This window comes from Schistocerca gregaria, chromosome 4 (assembly GCF_023897955.1).
Source record: "Schistocerca gregaria isolate iqSchGreg1 chromosome 4, iqSchGreg1.2, whole genome shotgun sequence".
Lineage (NCBI taxonomy): Eukaryota > Metazoa > Arthropoda > Insecta > Orthoptera > Acrididae > Schistocerca > Schistocerca gregaria.
The window spans coordinates 20,267,372-20,289,027 of NC_064923.1; positions in this window are offsets into that span (position 1 = coordinate 20,267,372).

Sequence of the window (21,656 nt, forward strand, 5' to 3'; positions counted from 1 at the left end):
GCCTGGATGCTCGATATATGTATAGAGAAAATGTTGGTCTGGTGATATGTTCATATACATATGGTCTGGGAGATCAATAAAGAAAATTCAATATAACTTCACAATCAATGTGAGTGATGACGGTAATGATGGCGACTCCTGGACCAGGCCTAGATCTGTCTGCCCCTGAACTCCTTGCCCCAATCTGCTAGGCCCGCTTAATATATGTATAAAGAAAATGTTGGTTTGGTGATATTTTTATATACGTAGGGTCTGGGATATCAATAAAGAAAATTATAAATTCCTTTACAATCAATGTGAGTGGTGACGGTAATGAGGGCGACATTTGAAAAACTTGCTGTTGCTCAAATCCAAAACTTCATTGCAAAATATTCTGTTATTCTAAACAATCAATTTGGTTTTCAGCAAGGGAAAAACACCGTAGATGCAGTTAACAGTTTCATTGAGAAAATAAGTACGTCATTAGACAAGAGAAATAAGGTGGCAGGAATTTTCTGCGACCTCACAAAGGCATTCGATTCCGTAAACCACGCATTGCTTGTTTACAAACTTGAAAAGTGTGGCATTGGCGGCAGTGCCCTACAATGGCTTAAATCCTACTTATCCAACAGAAAGCAAAGAGTTAGCATTTCTTCAAATGGCGCATATTATTTTTCTGACTGGAAAAAAATTACTCAGGGTGTTCCACAAGGCTCCATATTAGGCCCAGTCCTATTTCTCTTTTATGTTAATGACTTACCATTAAATATCAGCTCCCCATCAGTTCTGTTCGCAGATGATACTTCTGTCTTAGTTGAAGATCAGGATTCAGAAAAAATTCTCAAATCTGTGATCAGTACCCTCAGTACCTTAGAAACTTGGTTTCAGCTAAATGGGCTGAATCTAAACATATCTAAGACTCACGTGATGCAGTTCAAAACCAAACAGTCAAAATGTGAGCAAATTAAGATTGTACACAACAACCAAGTTATAGAAGAAGTTGACTCAGTCAAATTCTTAGGTCTAAAAGTAGATGAAAATTTGAGGTGGCAGGCACACATTGAATACCTTGCAAACAAATTGAGCAGCTTTGCATTTGCAATGCAAATATTATCAACTGCAACGGACATTGACACGCGGAAAGTAGCATATACAAGCTACTTTGAATCCATTATTAGGTATGGTATTGTTTTTTGGGGTAACTCGACAAACATAGTGCGGATACTAAAAATACAGAAAAAAATCATACGAAATATGTGCACTGCCAATCACAAAGAACCATGTCGACCATTATTTAGGAAACTCAAAATATTAACTCTGCCATCCTTATACATATATGAGATTATTATATTTTTGTACTCCAGACGCGACTTATTTGAGGGTAACCATTTTGTCCATTCACATGATACCAGAAACAAAGAAAATTTTATGCTCCCCACCCACCGCCTCAGACTGTTTGCCCAGGGACCTCAATACATGGGAATGAAAATTTTTAATAAATTAAAAGGGAACAAGTTGATGCAGATGAATTTAGGTTCACTTAAAAGAAAGCTATATGAGGTACTGACAATGAAGTGTTATTACTCAGTGGATGAATTCATGCAGGACAATCTGGAAATTTGAGCTGGGTACAATGTGTTACATGTTCCAAGAAATATCCTTATAGTGTTGTTATTTATTATAGTGCTATCATTAATTAATGTAAAAATCATTGTAATTGTTTTATAAATTTTTGACATGTCTCCTGTACGCAAACCAAATGGATTGCAAATGTACGTCATGAGATGAATAAAACACAATTCACAATTCACACAATTCACAACTCTCACACGGACTAGCACTATCTGCCCCTGAACTACTTCCCGCTCAGTGCCTGGCCCGCTCGATATATGTATATAAAAAATGTTGGTTTGTTGATATGTTCATATAAATATGGTCTGGGAAACCAATAAAGAAATTTAATTATTCCTTTACAATCAATGTGATTGGTGACGGTAATGAGGGCGAAAGTCGGACACGGCCTAGCACAATTTGCCCCTGAATTGCTTGCCGCCATCTACCTGGCCCGATCGATATATGTATAAAGAAAATGTTGGTTTGGTGATATGTTCATATACATATGGTCATGGAAAACAATAAAGAAAATTCAATGATCCTTTATAATCAATGTGAATGCTGACGCGTATGAAAGCGGCACAGGGACCAGGCCTAGCACTATCTGCCCCTTGAATCCTTGCCGCATTCTTCCTGGCCCGCTCAAAATATGTATAATGAAAATGTTGGATTGGTGATATGCTCATAAACATATGGTCTGGGAAATCAATAAGGAAAATTCAATATTCCTTTAAGATAAATGTAGGTGGTGACGGTAGTGAGGGAGACACTCGTACCTAGCCTAGCTCAGTCTGCCGCTGAACACCTTGCCGCCATCTGCCAGGTCCGCTCGATAAATGTATAAAAAAAATGTTGGTTTGATGTTATGTTCATATACATATTGTCCTTGAAATCAATAAAGAAAATTTGATGTTCTTTTACAATCAATGTGAGTTGTGACGGTAATGAGGGCGACACTCGGACCATGCCCGGAACTATCTGCCCCTGAACTCCTTGCCACCATCTGCCTGGCCCGCACGATATATGAAAAAAGAAAATGTTTGTTTGGTGATATGTTCATATACATATCGTCTGGGAAATAAATAAAGAAAATTCAATGTTCCTTTAAAATTAATGTCAGTCGTGATGGTAATTAGGGCAACACTCGTACTAGGCACAGATCTCCCTGCCCGTGAATTCCGAGACGCCATCTGCCTGGATTGCTCGATATATGTATAAAGAGAATGTTGGTGTGGTGATATGTTCATATACATATGGTCTGCGAAATCAATAAAGGAAATTCAATGTTCCTTTACAATCAACGTGAGTGGTGACAGTAATCTGGGCAACACTCGGACCAGGCCAAGCACTATTTTCCCATGAACTCCTTGCTGCAATCTGCCTCTCCCACTCGATATATGTATAATGATAATGAGGGTTTGTCGATATGTTCATATACATATGATCTGGGAAATCAATAAAGAAAATTCAATGTTCCTTTACAATCAATGTGAGTGCTGACGGGTATGACGGCAGCACTGGGACCAGGCGTAGCACAATCTGCCCCTGAACTCTTTGTTGCCCTCTGCCTGGCCCCCTCGATATATGTCACTCCTGAAAATTGAAATAAGAACACCGTGAATTCATTGTCCCAGAAAGGGGTAACTTTATTGACACATTCCTGGGGTCAGATACATCACATGATCACACTGACCGAACCACAGGCACATAGACACAGGCAACAGAGCATGCACAATGTCGTCACTGGTACAGTGTATATCCACCTTTCTCAGCAATCTAGGCTGCTATTCTCCCATGAAGACCATCGCAGAGATGCTGGATGTAGTCCTGTGGAATGGCTTGCCATGCCATTTCCACCATGCTCTTCAGTTGGACCAGCGTTCGTGCTAGACGTGCAGACCGCGTGAGACGACGCTTCATCCAGTCCCAAACATGCTCAGTGGGGGACGGATCCGGAGATCTTACTGGCCAATGTAGTTGACTTACATCTTCTAGAGCACATAGGGTGGCACGGGATACATGCGGACCTGCATTGTCCTGTTGGAACAGCAAGTTCCTTTGCCGATCTAGGAATTGTAGAACGATGGGTTCGATGACGATTTGGTTGTACGGTGCACTATTCAGTGTCCCCTCGACGATCACCAGAGGCGTACGGCCAGTGTAGGAGATCGCTCCCCACACCATGATGCCTGGTGTTGGCCCTGTGTGCCTCAGTCATATGCAGTCCTGATTGTAGCGCTCACCTGCACGGCGCAAAACACGCATACCACCATCATTGGCACAAGGGCAGAAGAGATTCTCATCGCTGAAGAGGACACATCTCAATTCGTCCCTCCATTCACGCCTGTCACGACACCATTGGAGGCGGGCTGCACGATGTTGGGGCGTGAGTGGAAGATGGACTAACGGTGTTCGGGACAGTAGCACAGCTTCATGGAGATGGTTGCGAATGGTCCTCGCCGAAACCCCAGAAGCAACAGTGTTCCTAATTTGCTGGGAAGTGTCGGTGCGGTCCGCTGCATAGGATCCTACGGGCTTGGCGTGCATCCGTGCGTTGCTGCAGTCCGGTCCTAGGTCGACACGCACGTGAACCTTCCGCCGACCACTGGCGACAACATCGATGTACTGTGGAGACCTCACGCCAAACGTGTTGAGCAATTCGGCGGTACGTCCACCCGGCCTCCCACATAACCACTATACGCCCTCGCTCAAAGTCCGTCAACTTCACATACAGTTCAAGTCCACACTGTCGCGGCATGTAACCAGTGTTAAAGGCTTCGATGGAGCTCCGTATGCCATGGCAAACTAGCTGAAACTGACAGCGGCGGTGCACAAATGCTGGCAGCTAACGCCATTCAACGGCCAACACCGCAGTTCCTGGTGTGTCCGCTGTGCCCTGCGTGTGATCATTGCTTGTACAGCCCTCTTACAGTGTCCTGAGCAAGTATGGTGGGTCTGACACACCGGTGTCAATGTGTTCTTTTTTCCATTTAAAGGAGTGTATGAAGAAAATGTTGGTTTGCTGATATGTTCTTACACATATGGTCTGGGAAATCAATAAAGAAAATTCAATGTTCCTTTACAATCAATGTGAGTGCTGACAGGTATGACGGCGGCACTGGGACCAGGCCTAGCACAATCTGCCCCTGAACTCCTTGCCGCCATCTGCCTGGACGTCTCGATATATGTATAGAGAAAATGTAGGTTTGGTGATATGTTCATACACATATGGTCTGGGAAATCAATAAAGAAAATTCAATATTCCTTTACAATCAATGTGGTTTGTAACGGTAATGTGGGAGACACTCGGACAAGACCTTGCACTATCTGCCCCTGAACACCTTGCCGCCATCTGCCTGGTCCGCTCAAGTATGTATAAAGAAAATGTTGGTTTGGTGATATGTTCATATACATATTGTCCTTGAAATCAATAGAGAAAATTCAATGTTCCTTTACAATCGATGTGGGTGGAGAAGTTAATGAGTGCGACACTCGAAAAGGCCTAGCACTATCTGCCCTTGAACTCCTTGCTGCCATCAGCTTGTCTTGCTCGATATATGTATAATGAGAATGTTGGTTTGGTGATATGTTCATATACATATGGTCTGGTAAATCAATAAGGAAAATTCAATGTTCCTTTACAGCCAATGTGAGTGCTGACGGGTATGAATGCGGCACTTAGAACAGGCCTAGAATTATCTGCCCCTGAACTCCTCGCCTCGATCTGCCTGGCCCACTCGATATATGTATAAAGAGAATGTTGGTTTGGTAATATGTTCGTATACAAATGGTCTGGAAAATCAATAAAGAAAATTCAATGTTCCTTTACACTCAGTGTGAGTGGTGACGGTAGCGAGGGCGACACTCGTACCAGGCCCTGAACTATCTGCCCCTGAACTCCTTGCCGTCATGTGCCTGGCAACCTCGATATATTTATAAAGAGGATGTTGGTTTGGTGATATCATCATATACATATATTCTGGGAAATCCATAAAGAAATTTCAATATTCCTATACACTCAATGTGAGAGGTGACGGTAATGAGGGAGACACTCAAACCAGGCCTAGCACTATCTGCACCTGAACTCTTTGCAACCATCTGACCGGGCCGCTCGATATATGTATAAAGAAAATTTTGGTTTGATGATATGTTCATGTACATATGGTCTGGGAAATCAATAAAGAAAATTCAATATTACTTCATAATCAATGTGAGTGGTGACGGTAATGATGGCGACACTCAGAGCAGGACAAGAACTATGTGCCATTGAACCCCTTGCCGTCATCTGCCTGGCACCCTATGTATATATATATAAATCAAGAGAATGTTGGTTTGGTGATATGTTCATATACATATGGTCTGGGAGAACATCAAAGAAAATTCAATGTTCCTTTACAATCAATATGAGTGGTGACGGTAATTTGGGTGACACTCAGACCAGGCCCAGAAGTACTTGCTCCTGAACTCCTTGCCGCAGTCTGCGTGGCCAGCTTGATATATGTATAAAGAAAATGTGGGTTTGGTGATTAGTTCATATATATATGGTCTGGGAAATCAATTAAGAACATTCAATGTTCCTTTACAATCAATATGAGTGGTGATGGGAATAAGGAGGACACTCAGACCAGGCCCAGAAGTATATGCCCCTGAACTCCTTGCCGCCATCTGACTGGCCGCTCGATATATGTATAAAGAAAATTTTGGTTTGGTGATATGTTCATATACATATGGTCTGGGAAATCAGTAATGAAAATTCCATGTTCCTTTACACTCAATGTGAGTGGTGACGGTAATGAGGATGACACTCGCACCAGGCCTAGCACTATCTGCCCCTGAACTCTTTGGAACCATCTGACCGGCCTGCTCGATATATGTATAAAGGAAATGTTGGTTTGGTGATATGGTCTGGGAAATCAATGAAGAAAATTCAAAGTTCCTTTACAATCAATGTTAGTGGTGACGGTAATGAGGGCGACACTTGGAACAGGCCTAGCACTATCTGCCCCTGAACTTCTTGCAGCAATCTGCCTGGAGAATCGATATATGTATAAAGAAAATGCTGTTTTGGTGATATGATCATATACAGATTGTTTGGGAACTCAATAAAGAAAATTCAATATTCCTTTACAATTAATGTGAGTGGTGACGGTAATGAGGGCGACACTCAGAACAGGCCTAGCACTATCGCCCCGGAAGTCCTTGCCGCAATCTGCCAGGCCCACTCGATATATGTATAAAGAAAACTTTGGTTTGTTAATATGTTCATATACATATGGTATGGGAAATCAATATAGAAATTCAATGCTCCTTTACAATCAATGTGAGTTGTGGAGATAATGAGGGAGACACTCAGAGCAGGACAAGAACTATGTACCCCTGAACCCCTTGCCGTCATCTGCCTGGCACCCTATATATATATATATATATATCTAGAGAATGTTGGTTTCGTGATATGTTCATATACATATGGTCTGGGAAAACATCAAAGAAAATTCAATGTTCCTTTACAATAAATATAAGTGGTGACGGTAATTTGGGTGACACTCAGACCAGGCCCAGAAGTACCTGCTCCTGAACTTGGTTTGGTGATATGTTCATATACATATGGTCTGGAAAATCAATAAATCAAATTCAATGTTCCTTTACAATCAATGTTAGTGGAGAGGGTAAGGTGGGCGACACTCGCATCAGGCCTAGCACTATCTGCTCCTAAACTACATGCGGCCAACTGCCTGGCCTCTCGATATATGTATAAAGAGAATGTTTGTTTTGTGAAATGTTCATATACACATGGTCTGGGAAATCAATAAAAAAAATAATGTTAATTTACAATCAATGTCAGTGGTGACGGTAATGAGGGCGACTCTCGGACCAGGCATAGCACTATCTGCCCCGAACTCCTTGCCGCCATTTTCCTGGCCCGCTCGACATATGTATAAATCAAATGTTGGTTTGGTGATATGTTCCTATACATATGGCCTGGGAAATCAATAAGGAAAATTCAATGTTCCATTTCAATCAATGAGTGTGCTGGCGAGTACGACGGTGGCACTGGGAACAGGCCTAGCACTATCTGCCCCTGAACTCCTTGCCGCCATCTGGCTGGAGCGCTCGATATATGTATAAACAGAATGCAGGTTTGGTGATATGTTCATATAAATATGGTCTGGGAAATCAATAAAGAAAATTCAATGCACCTTCACAATCAATGTGAGTGGTGACGAGTATGACGGCGGCACTAGGACTAGGCCTAGAACTATCTGCCCCTGAACTCCTTACCGCCATCTGCCTGGCTCGCTCAATATATGTATAATGACAATGTTGGTTTGGTGATATTTTCATATACAGATGGTGTGGGAAATCAATATATAAAATTCAAAGTTCCTTTACAATCAATGTGGGTGCTGACGAGTATGACGGCGTCAGTGGGAACTGGCCTAGCACTATTTGCCCTTGAAGTCCTTGCCGCCTTCGGCCTGGCCCGCTCGTTATATGTATAAAGAAATTGTTGGTTTGGTGATATATTCATATACAAATGGTCTGGGAAATCAATAAAGAAAACCAATGTTCCTTTACAATTAATATGTGTAGTGACGGTAATGAGGGCGACACTAGGACCAGGCCCAGAAATAACTTCCCCTGAACTCCTTGCCGTCATGTGACTATCTCGCTTGATATATGTACACTCCTGGAAATGGAAAAAAGAACACATTGACACCGGTGTGTCAGAGCCACCATACTTGCTCCGGACACTGCGAAAGGGCTGTACAAGCAATGATCAAACGCACGGCACAGCGGACACACCAGGAACCGCGGTGTTGGCTGTCGAATGGCGCTAGCTGCGCAGCATTTGTGCACCCCTGCCGTCAGTGTCAGCCAGTTTGCTGTGGCATATGGAGCTCCATCGCAGTCTTTAACACTGGTAGCATGCCGCGACAGCGTGGACGTGAACCGTATGTGCAATTGATGGACTTTGAGCGAGGGCGTATAGTGGGCATGCGGGAGGCCGGGTGGATGTACCGCCGAATTGCTCAACACGTGGGGCGTGAGGTCTCCACAGTACATCGATGTTGTCGCCAGTGGTCGGCGGAAGGTGAACGTGCCCGTCGACCTGGGACCGGACCGCAGCGACGCACGGATGCACGCCAAGACCGTAGGATCCTATGCAGTGCCGTAGGGGACCGCACCGCAACTTCCCAGCAAATTAGGGACATTGTTGCTCCTGGGGTATCGGCGAGGACCATTCGCAACCGTCTCCATGAATCTGGGCTACGGTCCCGCACACCGTTAGGCCGTCTTCCGCTCACGACCCAACATCGCGCAGCCCGCCTCCAGTGGTGTCGCGACAGGCGTGAATGGAGGGACGAATGGAGACGTGTCGTCTTCAGCGATGAGAGTCGCTTCTGCCTTGGTGCCAATGATGGTCGTATGCGTGTTTGGCGCCGTGCAAGTGAGCTCCACAATCAGGACTGTATACGACCGAGGCACACAGGGCCAACACCCGGCATCATGGTGTGGGGAGCGATCTCCTACACTGGCCGTACACCTCTGGTGATCGTCGAGGGGACACTGAATAGTGCATGATACATCCAAACCGTCATCGAACCCATCGTTCTACCATTCCTAGACCGGCAAGGGAACTTGCTGTTCCAACAGGACAATGCACGTCCGCATGTATCCTGTGCAACCCAACGTGCTCTATAAGGTGTAAGTCAACTACCCTGGCCAGCAAGATCTCCGGATCTGTCCCCCATTGAGCAAGTTTGGGACTTGATGAAGCGTCGTCTCACGCGGTCTGCACGTCCAGCACGAACGCTGGTCCAACTGAGGCGCCAGGTGGAAATGGCATGGCAAGCCGTTCCACAGGACTACATCCAGCATCTCTACGATCGTCTCCATGGGAGAATAGCAACCTGCATTGCTGCGAAAGGTGGATATACAGTGTACTAGTGCCGACATTGTGCATGCTCTGTTGCCTGTGTCTATGTGCCTGTGGTTCTGTCAGTGTGATCATGTGATGTATCTGACCCCAGGAATGTGTCAATAAAGTTTCCCCTTCCTGGGACAATGAATTCACGGTGTTCTTATTTCAATTTCCAGGAGTGTATATTGAGAATGTAGGATTGCTGATATGTTCATATACGTATGGTGTGAGAAATCAATAAAGATAATTCATTATTCCTTTTCAATCAATGTGGTTGGTGAGGTGTATGAGGTCGGCACTGGGACCAGGAAAGCACTATCTTCCCCTGAACACCTTGACGCCATCTACCTGGGATGTTCGATATATGTAAAAAGAGAATGTTGGTTTGGTGATATGTTCATATACATATGGTCTGGGAAATCAAATACCAGGCCTAGAAATATGTGCCCCTCAACTCCTTGCTGTCATCGGCCTGGCCCGCTCGATATATGTATAAAGAAAATGTATATTTAGTGATATGTTCATATACATATAGTCTGTGAAATCAATAAGGAAAATTCAGTGTTCCTTTACAATCAATGTGATCGGTGACGGATATGAGGGCAGCACTCGGACCAGGCCTCGCATTATCTGACCCTGAACTCCTGTCCTCCATCTGCTTGGCCCACCTGATATACGTATAAAGAAAATGTTGGTCACATGATATGTTGGTTTGCTGATATGTTCATATAGATATGGTCTCTGAAATCAATAAAGAAATTTCAATATTCCTTTACAATTAATGTGAGTGGTGAGGGGTATGAGGGCGGCGCTCGGGCGAGGCCTAGAACAATGTGCGCCTGATCTCCTTGCCGCCATCTGCCTGGCCCTCTTGATTTATGTATAAAGAGAATGCTGGTTGGTGGTATGTTCATATACATATGGTCTGTGAAATCAATGAAGAAATTTCAATGTTCCTTTTGAATAAATGTGAGTGGTGACGCGTATTAGGGCGGCACTCGGACCAGGCCTAGAGCTATCTGCCCCTGAACTCCCTGCCTCCCTCTGCCCAGCCCGCTCAATATATGTATAAAGAGAATGTTGGTTAGGGGATATGTTCATATACATATGGTCTATGAAATGAATGAAGAAATTTCAATGTTCCTTTAGAATCAATGTGAGTGGTGACGCGTATTAGGGCGGCACTCGGACCATGCCTAGAGCTATCTGCCCCTGAACTCCTAGCCTCCATCTCCCCGGCCCGCTCAATATATGTATAAAGAGAATGTTGGTTTGGGGATATGTTCATATACATATGGTCAGGGAAATAACAAACAAAAATTCAATGTACCTTTGCAATTAATGTGAGTGGTGACAGAAATGAGGGCGGCTCTGAGATTAGGCCTAGAACTATCTGCGCCTAACCTCTTTGGCGCCATCTGACTGGCACGCTCGATATATGTATAAAGAAAATGTTGGTTTGGTGATATTTTCATATACATACAGCCTGGGAAAACAAAACAATCCATGAAAGTGTTGATGTGTATCAGGGCGGCACTCGGACCAGGCCTAGAACTATCTGCCCCTGAACTCCTAGCCGCCATCTGCCTGGCCTGTTGGATATATGTATAAAGGGAATGTTGGTTTGGCGATATATTTATATATATATGACATGGGAAATCAATAAAGAAAATTCATTGTCCTTTACAATCAATGTGAGTGATGTCAGGTATGATGGCGGCACTGGGACGAGGCCTAGAATTATCTGCCCCTGAACTCATTACTGCCATCTCCCTGGCCCCCTCGATATATGTATAAAGAAAATGTTGGTTTGGTGATATGTTCATATACATATGGACTATGAAATCAATAAAGAAAATTCAATGTTCCTTTACTATCAATGTGAGTGGTGACAGGTATGAGGTCACCACTAGGACCAGGCCTAGCCCTTCTACCCCTGAACTCCTTACTGCCATCTGCCTGGCATGCTCGATTTATGTATAAAGAAAAAATTGGTTTGGTAATTTGTTCATGTACATATAGTCTGGGAAATCAATAAAGAAAATTAAATGTTCCTTTAGAATCAATGTGAGTCGTGAGGGGCATAAGGGCGGCTCTGGGAACAAACCTAGATTTATCTGCCCCTGAACTCCTTGCCTGCATCTCTGGCCCACTCGATATATGTATAAAGAGAATATTGGTTTGGTGATCTGTTCATATATATATGGTCTTTGAAATCAATAAAGAAAATTCAGTGTTCCTTTAGAATCAATGTGAGTGGTGAGGGGCATAAGGGCGGCTCTGGGGACAGGCCTAGATTTATCTGCCCCTGAACTCCTTGCCGGCATCTCTCTGGCCCGCTCAATATATGTATAAAGAAAATGTTGGTTTGGTGATATGTTCATATACATATGGTCTTTGAAATCAATAAAGAAAATTCAATGTTCCTTTAGAATCAATGTGAGTGGTGAGGGGCATAAGTATAAAGAGAATATTGGTTTGGTGATATGTTCATATGCATATGGTCTTTGAAATCAATAAAGTAATTCAATGTTGTTTTACAATCAATTTGAGTGGTGACTGGTATGAGTGCACCACTAGGACCAGGGCTAGAAATAACTTCCCCTGCACTCCTTACTGCAATCTGCCTGGACCGCTCGATATATGTATAAAGAAAATGTTGGTTTGGTGATATGATTATATACATATGGTCTTCGAAATCAATAAAGAAAATAGTATGTTCCTTTACAATCAATGTGAGTGGTGACGGGTATGAGGGCACCACTAGGACTAGGCCTTGACTTCCTGCCCCTGAACTCCTTTCTGCCATCTGTCTGGCCCACTCGATATATGTATAAAGAGAATGTTGGTTTTCTGATATGTTCATATACATATAGTCTGGGAAATCAATAAAGAAAATTCACTGTTCCTTTACTATCAATGTGAGTGGTGACGGGTGTGAGGGCGGCACTGGTACCAGGCCTAGAACTATCTGCCCCTAAATCCTTACTGGGATCTGCATGGCCCTCTCAATATATGTATAAAGAAAATGTTATTTTGGTGACATGTTCATATACATATGGTCTGGGAAATCAAAAAGAAAATATCATGTTCCTCTACACTCTGTGTGCGTGGTGACGTTAATGATGGTGACACTCGGAACAGACCCAGAAATATATGCACCTGAAATCCTTGATACCATCTGCCTTGCCCACTCGTTATATGTATAAAGAGAACACTGGTTTGGTGATATGTTCATATACATATGGTATATGAAATCAATAAAAAAAATTCAATGTCCTTTTACAATCAATGTGAGTGGTGACGGGAATGAACGCACCACTAGGACAAGGCCTAGAACTATCTGCCCCTGAACTACTTACTGCCATCTGCCTGGCCTGCTTGATATATGTATAAAGAAAATGTTGGTTTGGTGACATGTTCATATACAATTAGTCTTGGAAATCAATAAAGAAAATTCAATGTTCCTTTACAAACAATGTGAGAAGTGACGGGAATGAGGGCGGCACTGGGACCAGGCCTAGAACTATCTGCCTCTGAACTCCTTACTGCTATCTGCCTGGCCCACTTGATATATGTATAAAGAAAATGTTTGTTTGGTGATATGTTCATATACATATGGTCTATGAAATCAATAAAAAAATTCAATGTTCCAATACAATCAATTTGAGTGTTGACGGGTATGAGCGCACCACTAGGACCAGGCCTAGACTAACTGCCCCTGAACTCCTTACTGCCATCTGCCTGGCCCGCTCGATATATGTATAAAAAAAAAAATGTTCGCTTGGTGATATGTTCATATACATATATTCGGGGAAATCAATAAAGAAAATTCAATGTTCCTTTACAACCATTGTGAGTGGTGACGGTCATGAGGGCGGCACTGGGCCCAGGCCTACAACTATATGCTCCTGAACTCCTTACTGCCATCTGCCTGGCCTGCTCGATATTTGTATAAAGAAAATGTTGGTTTTGTGACATGTTCATATACATATAGTCTGGGAAATCAAAAAGAAAATTCCATGTTGCTCTACAATCTATGTGCGTGGTGATGTAATGATGGTGACACTTGGAGCAGACCCAGAAATATATGCACCTGAAATCCTTGACACCATCTGCCTTGCCCGCTCGATATATGTATAAAGAGAATACTGGTTTGGTGATATGTTCATATACATATGGTACATGAAATCAATAAAGAGTATTCAATGTTCGTTTACAATAAATGTGAGTGGTGACGGGTATGTGGGCACCACTAGGAGCAGGCCTAGAACAATCTACCCCTGAACTCTTTACTGCCATCGGCCTGGCCCGCACGATATATGTATAAAGAAAATGTTTGTTTGGTGATATGTTCATATACATATGGTCTATGAAATCAATAAAAAAATTCAATGTTCCAATACAATCAATTTGAGTGTTGACGGGTATGAGCGCACCACTAGGACCAGGCCTAGACTAACTGCCCCTGAACTCCTTACTGCCATCTGCCTGGCCCGCTCGATATATGTATAAAAAAAAAAATGTTCGTTTGGTGATATGTTCATATACATATATTCGGGGAAATCAATAAAGAAAATTCAATGTTCCTTTACAACCATTGTGAGTGGTGACGGTCATGAGGGCGGCACTGGGCCCAGGCCTACAACTATATGCTCCTGAACTCCTTACTGCCATCTGCCTGGCCTGCTCGATATTTGTATAAAGAAAATGTTGGTTTTGTGACATGTTCATATACATATAGTCTGGGAAATCAATAAAGAAAATTCAATGTTCCTTTACAATCAATGTGAATGGTGACGGATACGAGAGTGGCACTGGGACCAAACCTAGAACTATCTTCCCCTGAACCCCTTACTGCTATCTGATTGGCCTGCTCGATATATGTATAAAGAAATTGTTGGTTTGGTGATATGTTGATATACATATTGTCCCGGAAATCAAAAAAGAAAATTACATGTTCCTCTACAATCAGTGTGCGTGGTGACGTTAATGATGGTGGCACTCGGAACAGTCCCAGAAAAATAAGCCCCTTAAATCTTTGCCACCATCTGCCTTGAGTGCGCGATATATGTATAAAGAGAATACTGGTTTGGTTCTATGTTCATATACATATGGTCTATGAAATCAATAAGGAAAATTCAATGTTCCTTTACTATCAATGTGAGTGGTGACGGGAATGAGGGCACCACTTGGACCAGGCCTAGAACTACCTGCCCCTGATCTCCTTACTGACATCTGCCTGGCCCGCTCGATATATGTATAAAGAAAATGTTGGTTTTGTGATATGTTCATATACATATGGTCTATGAAATCACTAAAGAAAATTCAATGTTCCTTTACAATCAATGTGAGTGGTAACGGGTATGAGTGCACCACTAGGACCAGGCCTACAAATATCTGCCCCTGAACGCTTTACTGCCATCTGCCTGACCCGCTCGATATATGTATAAAGAGAATACTGGTTTGGTGATATGTTCATATAGATATGGTCTGGGAAATCATAAAGCAAATTCAATGTTCCTTTACAATCAATGTCAGTGGTGACGGGTATGAGAGCGGCACTGTTACCAGGCCTAGAAATATATGCCCCTGAACTTCTTACAGCCATCTGCCTGGCCCGCACGATATATGTATGAAGAAAATGTAGGTTTGGTGATATGTTTATATAGATATGGACTATGAAATCAATAAAGAAAATTGAATGTTCCTTTAGAATCAGTGTGAGTGGTGACAGGTATGAGGGCACCACTAGGACCAGGCCTAGAACTAAATGCCACTGAACTCCTTACTGCCATCTGCCTGGCCCGCACGATATATGTATAAAGAAAATGTTGGTTTGGTGATATTTTCATATACATATACTCTGGGAAATCAATAAAGAAAATTCAATGTTCCTTTACAATCAATGTGAGTGGTGACGTGTATGAGGGCACCACTAGGACCAGGCCTAGAACTATTTGCCCCTGAACTCCTTACTGCCATCTGCCTGGCCCGCTCCTATATCTATAAAGAAATTTTGGTTTGGTGATATATTGATATATATCTGTTCTATGAAATCAAAGATGAAAATTCAATGTTCCTTTAGAATCAATGTGAGTGGTGACAGGTATGAGGGCACCACTAGGACCAGGCCTAGAACTATTTGCCACTGAACGCTTTACTGCCATCTGCCTGGACCATTCGATATATGTATAAAAAAAATGTTGGTTTCGTGATATTCTCATATGCATATAGTCTGGGAAATCAATAAAGAAAATTCAATGTTCCTTTAAAATCAATGTAAGTGGTGACGGCTATGAGGGCCGCACTGGGAACAGGCTTAGAACTATCTGCCCCTGAACTACTTACTGCCATCTGCCTGGCCTGCTCGATATATGTATAAAGAAAACATTGGTTTGGTGATATGTTCATATACATATGGACTATGAAATCAATAAAGAAAATTCAATGTTCCATTACAATCAATGTGAGTGATGACGGGTATGAGAGCGGCACTGGGACCTGGGCTAGAACTATCTGCCACTGAATTCCTTAAGGCCATCTGCCTGGATCGCTCGATATATGTATAAAGAAAATATTGTTTTGGTGATATGATCATATACATATAGTTTGTGAAATTAATAAAGAAAATTCTATGTTCCTTTACAATCAATGTTAGTGGTGACGGGTATGAGGGCGGCACAGGGACCAGGCCTAGAACTATCTGCCCCTGAACTCCTTGCTGCCATTTACCTTGCCCGCTCGATATATGTATAAGGAGAATATTGGTTTGGTGATATGTTCATATACATATGGTCAATGAAATCAAAAAAGAAATTTCAATGTTCCTTTACAATTAATGTGTGTGGTGTCGGTATTGATGGTGGCACTCAGACAAGTCCCAGAACTATCTGCACCTGAACCCCTTGCCGCAATCTGTCTGGACCGCTTGATATATGTATAAAGAGAATATTGGTTTGGTGATATGTTCATATACATGGAATATGAGAAACCAATAAAGAAAATTCAATGTTCCTTTACAATCAATGCTAGTTTTGTCGGGTATGAAGGCGCCACTAGGAAGAGGCCTAGAACTATCTGCCCCTGAAATCTTTACTACCATCTGTCTTGCCCGCTCGATATAAGTATAAAGAAAATGTTGGTTTAGTGATATGTTCATATACATATGGTCTATGAAATCAATAAAGAAAAGTCAATGTTCCTTTACAATCTATGCGAGTGGTGACGGATATGAGGGCACCACTAGGACCAGGCCGAGAACTATCTGCCCCTGAACTCCTTACTATCATCTGCATTGCCCGCCGATATATGTATAAAGAAAATGTTGGTTTGGTGATATGTTCATATACATATGGACTATGAAATCAATAAAGAAAATTCAATGTTCCTTTAAAATCATTGTGAGTGGTGACGGTCATGAGGGCGGCACTGGGCCCAGGCCTACAACTATATGCTCCTGAACTCCTTACTGCCATCTGCCTGGCCTGCTCGATATTTGTATAAAGAAAATGTTGGTTTTGTGACATGTTCATATACATATAGTCTGGGAAATCAAAAAGAAAATTCCATGTTGCTCTACAATCTATGTGCGTGGTGATGTAATGATGGTGACACTTGGAGCAGACCCAGAAATATATGCACCTGAAATCCTTGACACCATCTGCCTTGCCCGCTCGATATATGTATAAAGAGAATACTGGTTTGGTGATATGTTCATATACATATGGTACATGAAATCAATAAAGAGTATTCAATGTTCGTTTACAATAAATGTGAGTGGTGACGGGTATGTGGGCACCACTAGGAGCAGGCCTAGAACAATCTACCCCTGAACTCTTTACTGCCATCGGCCTGGCCCGCACGATATATGTATAAAGAAAATGTTTGTTTGGTGATATGTTCATATACATATGGTCTATGAAATCAATAAAAAAATTCAATGTTCCAATACAATCAATTTGAGTGTTGACGGGTATGAGCGCACCACTAGGACCAGGCCTAGACTAACTGCCCCTGAACTCCTTACTGCCATCTGCCTGGCCCGCTCGATATATGTATAAAAAAAAAAATGTTCGTTTGGTGATATGTTCATATACATATATTCGGGGAAATCAATAAAGAAAATTCAATGTTCCTTTACAACCATTGTGAGTGGTGACGGTCATGAGGGCGGCACTGGGCCCAGGCCTACAACTATATGCTCCTGAACTCCTTACTGCCATCTGCCTGGCCTGCTCGATATTTGTATAAAGAAAATGTTGGTTTTGTGACATGTTCATATACATATAGTCTGGGAAATCAATAAAGAAAATTCAATGTTCCTTTACAATCAATGTGAATGGTGACGGATACGAGAGTGGCACTGGGACCAAACCTAGAACTATCTTCCCCTGAACCCCTTACTGCTATCTGATTGGCCTGCTCGATATATGTATAAAGAAATTGTTGGTTTGGTGATATGTTGATATACATATTGTCCCGGAAATCAAAAAAGAAAATTACATGTTCCTCTACAATCAGTGTGCGTGGCGACGTTAATGATGGTGGCACTCGGAACAGTCCCAGAAAAATTAGCCCCTTAAATCTTTGCCACCATCTGCCTTGAGTGCGCGATATATGTATAAAGAGAATACTGGTTTGGTTCTATGTTCATATACATATGGTCTATGAAATCAATAAGGAAAATTCAATGTTCCTTTACTATCAATGTGAGTGGTGACGGGAATGAGGGCACCACTTGGACCAGGCCTAGAACTACCTGCCCCTGATCTCCTTACTGACATCTGCCTGGCCCGCTCGATATATGTATAAAGAAAATGTTGGTTTTGTGATATGTTCATATACATATGGTCTATGAAATCACTAAAGAAAATTCAATGTTCCTTTACAATCAATGTGAGTGGTAACGGGTATGAGTGCACCACTAGGACCAGGCCTACAAATATCTGCCCCTGAACGCTTTACTGCCATCTGCCTGACCCGCTCGATATATGTATAAAGAGAATACTGGTTTGGTGATATGTTCATATAGATATGGTCTGGGAAATCATAAAGCAAATTCAATGTTCCTTTACAATCAATGTCAGTGGTGACGGGTATGAGAGCGGCACTGTTACCAGGCCTAGAAATATATGCCCCTGAACTTCTTACAGCCATCTGCCTGGCCCGCACGATATATGTATGAAGAAAATGTAGGTTTGGTGATATGTTTATATAGATATGGACTATGAAATCAATAAAGAAAATTGAATGTTCCTTTAGAATCAGTGTGAGTGGTGACAGGTATGAGGGCACCACTAGGACCAGGCCTAGAACTAAATGCCACTGAACTCCTTACTGCCATCTGCCTGGCCCGCACGATATATGTATAAAGAAAATGTTGGTTTGGTGATATTTTCATATACATATACTCTGGGAAATCAATAAAGAAAATTCAATGTTCCTTTACAATCAATGTGAGTGGTGACGTGTATGAGGGCACCACTAGGACCAGGCCTAGAACTATTTGCCCCTGAACTCCTTACTGCCATCTGCCTGGCCCGCTCCTATATCTATAAAGAAATTTTGGTTTGGTGATATATTGATATATATCTGTTCTATGAAATCAAAGATGAAAATTCAATGTTCCTTTAGAATCAATGTGAGTGGTGACAGGTATGAGGGCACCACTAGGACCAGGCCTAGAACTATTTGCCACTGAACGCTTTACTGCCATCTGCCTGGACCATTCGATATATGTATAAAAAAAATGTTGGTTTCGTGATATTCTCATATGCATATAGTCTGGGAAATCAATAAAGAAAATTCAATGTTCCTTTAAAATCAATGTAAGTGGTGACGGCTATGAGGGCCGCACTGGGAACAGGCTTAGAACTATCTGCCCCTGAACTACTTACTGCCATCTGCCTGGCCTGCTCGATATATGTATAAAGCAAACATTGGTTTGGTGATATGTTCATATACATATGGACTATGAAATCAATAAAGAAAATTCAATGTTCCATTACAATCAATGTGAGTGATGACGGGTATGAGAGCGGCACTGGGACCTGGGCTAGAACTATCTGCCACTGAATTCCTTAAGGCCATCTGCCTGGATCGCTCGATATATGTATAAAGAAAATATTGTTTTGGTGATATGATCATATACATATAGTTTGTGAAATTAATAAAGAAAATTCTATGTTCCTTTACAATCAATGTTAGTGGTGACGGGTATGAGGGCGGCACTGGGACCAGGCCTAGAACTATCTGCCCCTGAACTCCTTGCTGCCATTTACCTTGCCCGCTCGATATATGTATAAGGAGAATATTGGTTTGGTGATATGTTCATATACATATGGTCAATGAAATCAAAAAAGAAATTTCAATGTTCCTTTACAATTAATGTGTGTGGTGTCGGTATTGATGGTGGCACTCAGACAAGTCCCAGAACTATCTGCACCTGAACCCCTTGCCGCAATCTGTCTGGACCGCTTGATATATGTATAAAGAGAATCTTGGTTTGGTGATATGTTCATATACATGGAATATGAGAAACCAATAAAGAAAATTCAATGTTCCTTTACAATCAATGCTAGTTTTGTCGGGTATGAAGGCGCCACTAGGAAGAGGCCTAGAACTATCTGCCCCTGAAATCTTTACTACCATCTGTCTTGCCCGCTCGATATAAGTATAAAGAAAATGTTGGTTTAGTGATATGTTCATATACATATGGTCTATGAAATCAATAAAGAAAAGTCAATGTTCCTTTACAATCTATGCGAGTGGTGACGGATATGAGGGCACCACTAGGACCAGGCCGAGAACTATCTGCCCCTGAACTCCTTACTATCATCTGCATTGCCCGCCGATATATGTATAAAGAAAATGTTGGTTTGGTGATATGTTCATATACATATGGACTATGAAATCAATAAAGAAAATTCAATGTTCCTTTAAAATCATTGTGAGTGGTGACGGGTATGTGGGCGGCACTGTGATCAGGCCTAGAACAAACTGCACCAGAACTACTTACCACCATCTGCCTGGCCCTGTCGATAAATGTATAAAGAAAATGTTGATTTGGTTTTATGTTCATATACATATGGACAATGAAATAAAAAAACAAAATTCAATGTTCCCTTACAATCAATATGACTGGTGACGGTTATGAGGGCACCACTAGGGTCAGGCCTAGAAGTATCTGCCGGTGAACTCCTTACTGCCATATGCCTGGCCCGCTCGATATATGTATAAAGAAAAAGTTTGTTTCGTGATATGTTCAGATACATTTGGTCTGGGAAATCAAAAAAGAAAATTCAATGTTTCTTTACAATCAATGTGTGTGGTGACGGTAATGATGGTGGCACTCGAACCAGGAACAAATCTAATGGAACCTGAAGTTCTTGCCGCCATCTTCCTGGCCCGCTCGATATATGTATAAAGAGACTATTGGTTTGGTGATATATAAATATACATATGGTCTATGTAATCAATATAGAAAATTCAATGGTCCTTTAATATCAATGTAAGTGGTGACGGGTATGATGGCGGCACTGATTACATGCCTTGAACTATTTGCACCTGAACTCCTTAGTGCCATCTGCCTAGCCCTCTCAATTGATGTGTAAAGATAATATTTGTTTGGGGATATGTTCACATACATATATTCTGGGAAATTAATAAAAGGAAATTCAATGTTCCTTTACAAATCAATGTGAGTGGTGACAGGTATGAGGGCGGTACTGGGACGAAGCGTAGAACTATCTGCCCCTGAACTCCTTACTACCATCTGCGTGGCCCGCTCGATATATGTATAAAGAAAATGTTGGTTTGGTGATATGTTCATATACATATGATCTATGAAATCAAAAAAGAATATTCAATGTTCCTTTACAATCAATGTGAGTGGTGACGGGTATGAGGGCACCACTAGGACCAGGCCTAGAATTATCTGCCCCTGAACTCCTTACTGCCATCTGCGTGGCCCGCTCGATATATGTATAAAGAAAATGTTGGTTTGGTGATATGTTCATATTCATAAAGTCTGGAAAATCAATAAGTAAAATTCAATGTTTCTTTTCAAATAATGTGAGTGGTGATGGGTATAAGGGTGGCACTGGGACCAGGCGTAGAACTATCTGCCCCTGAACTC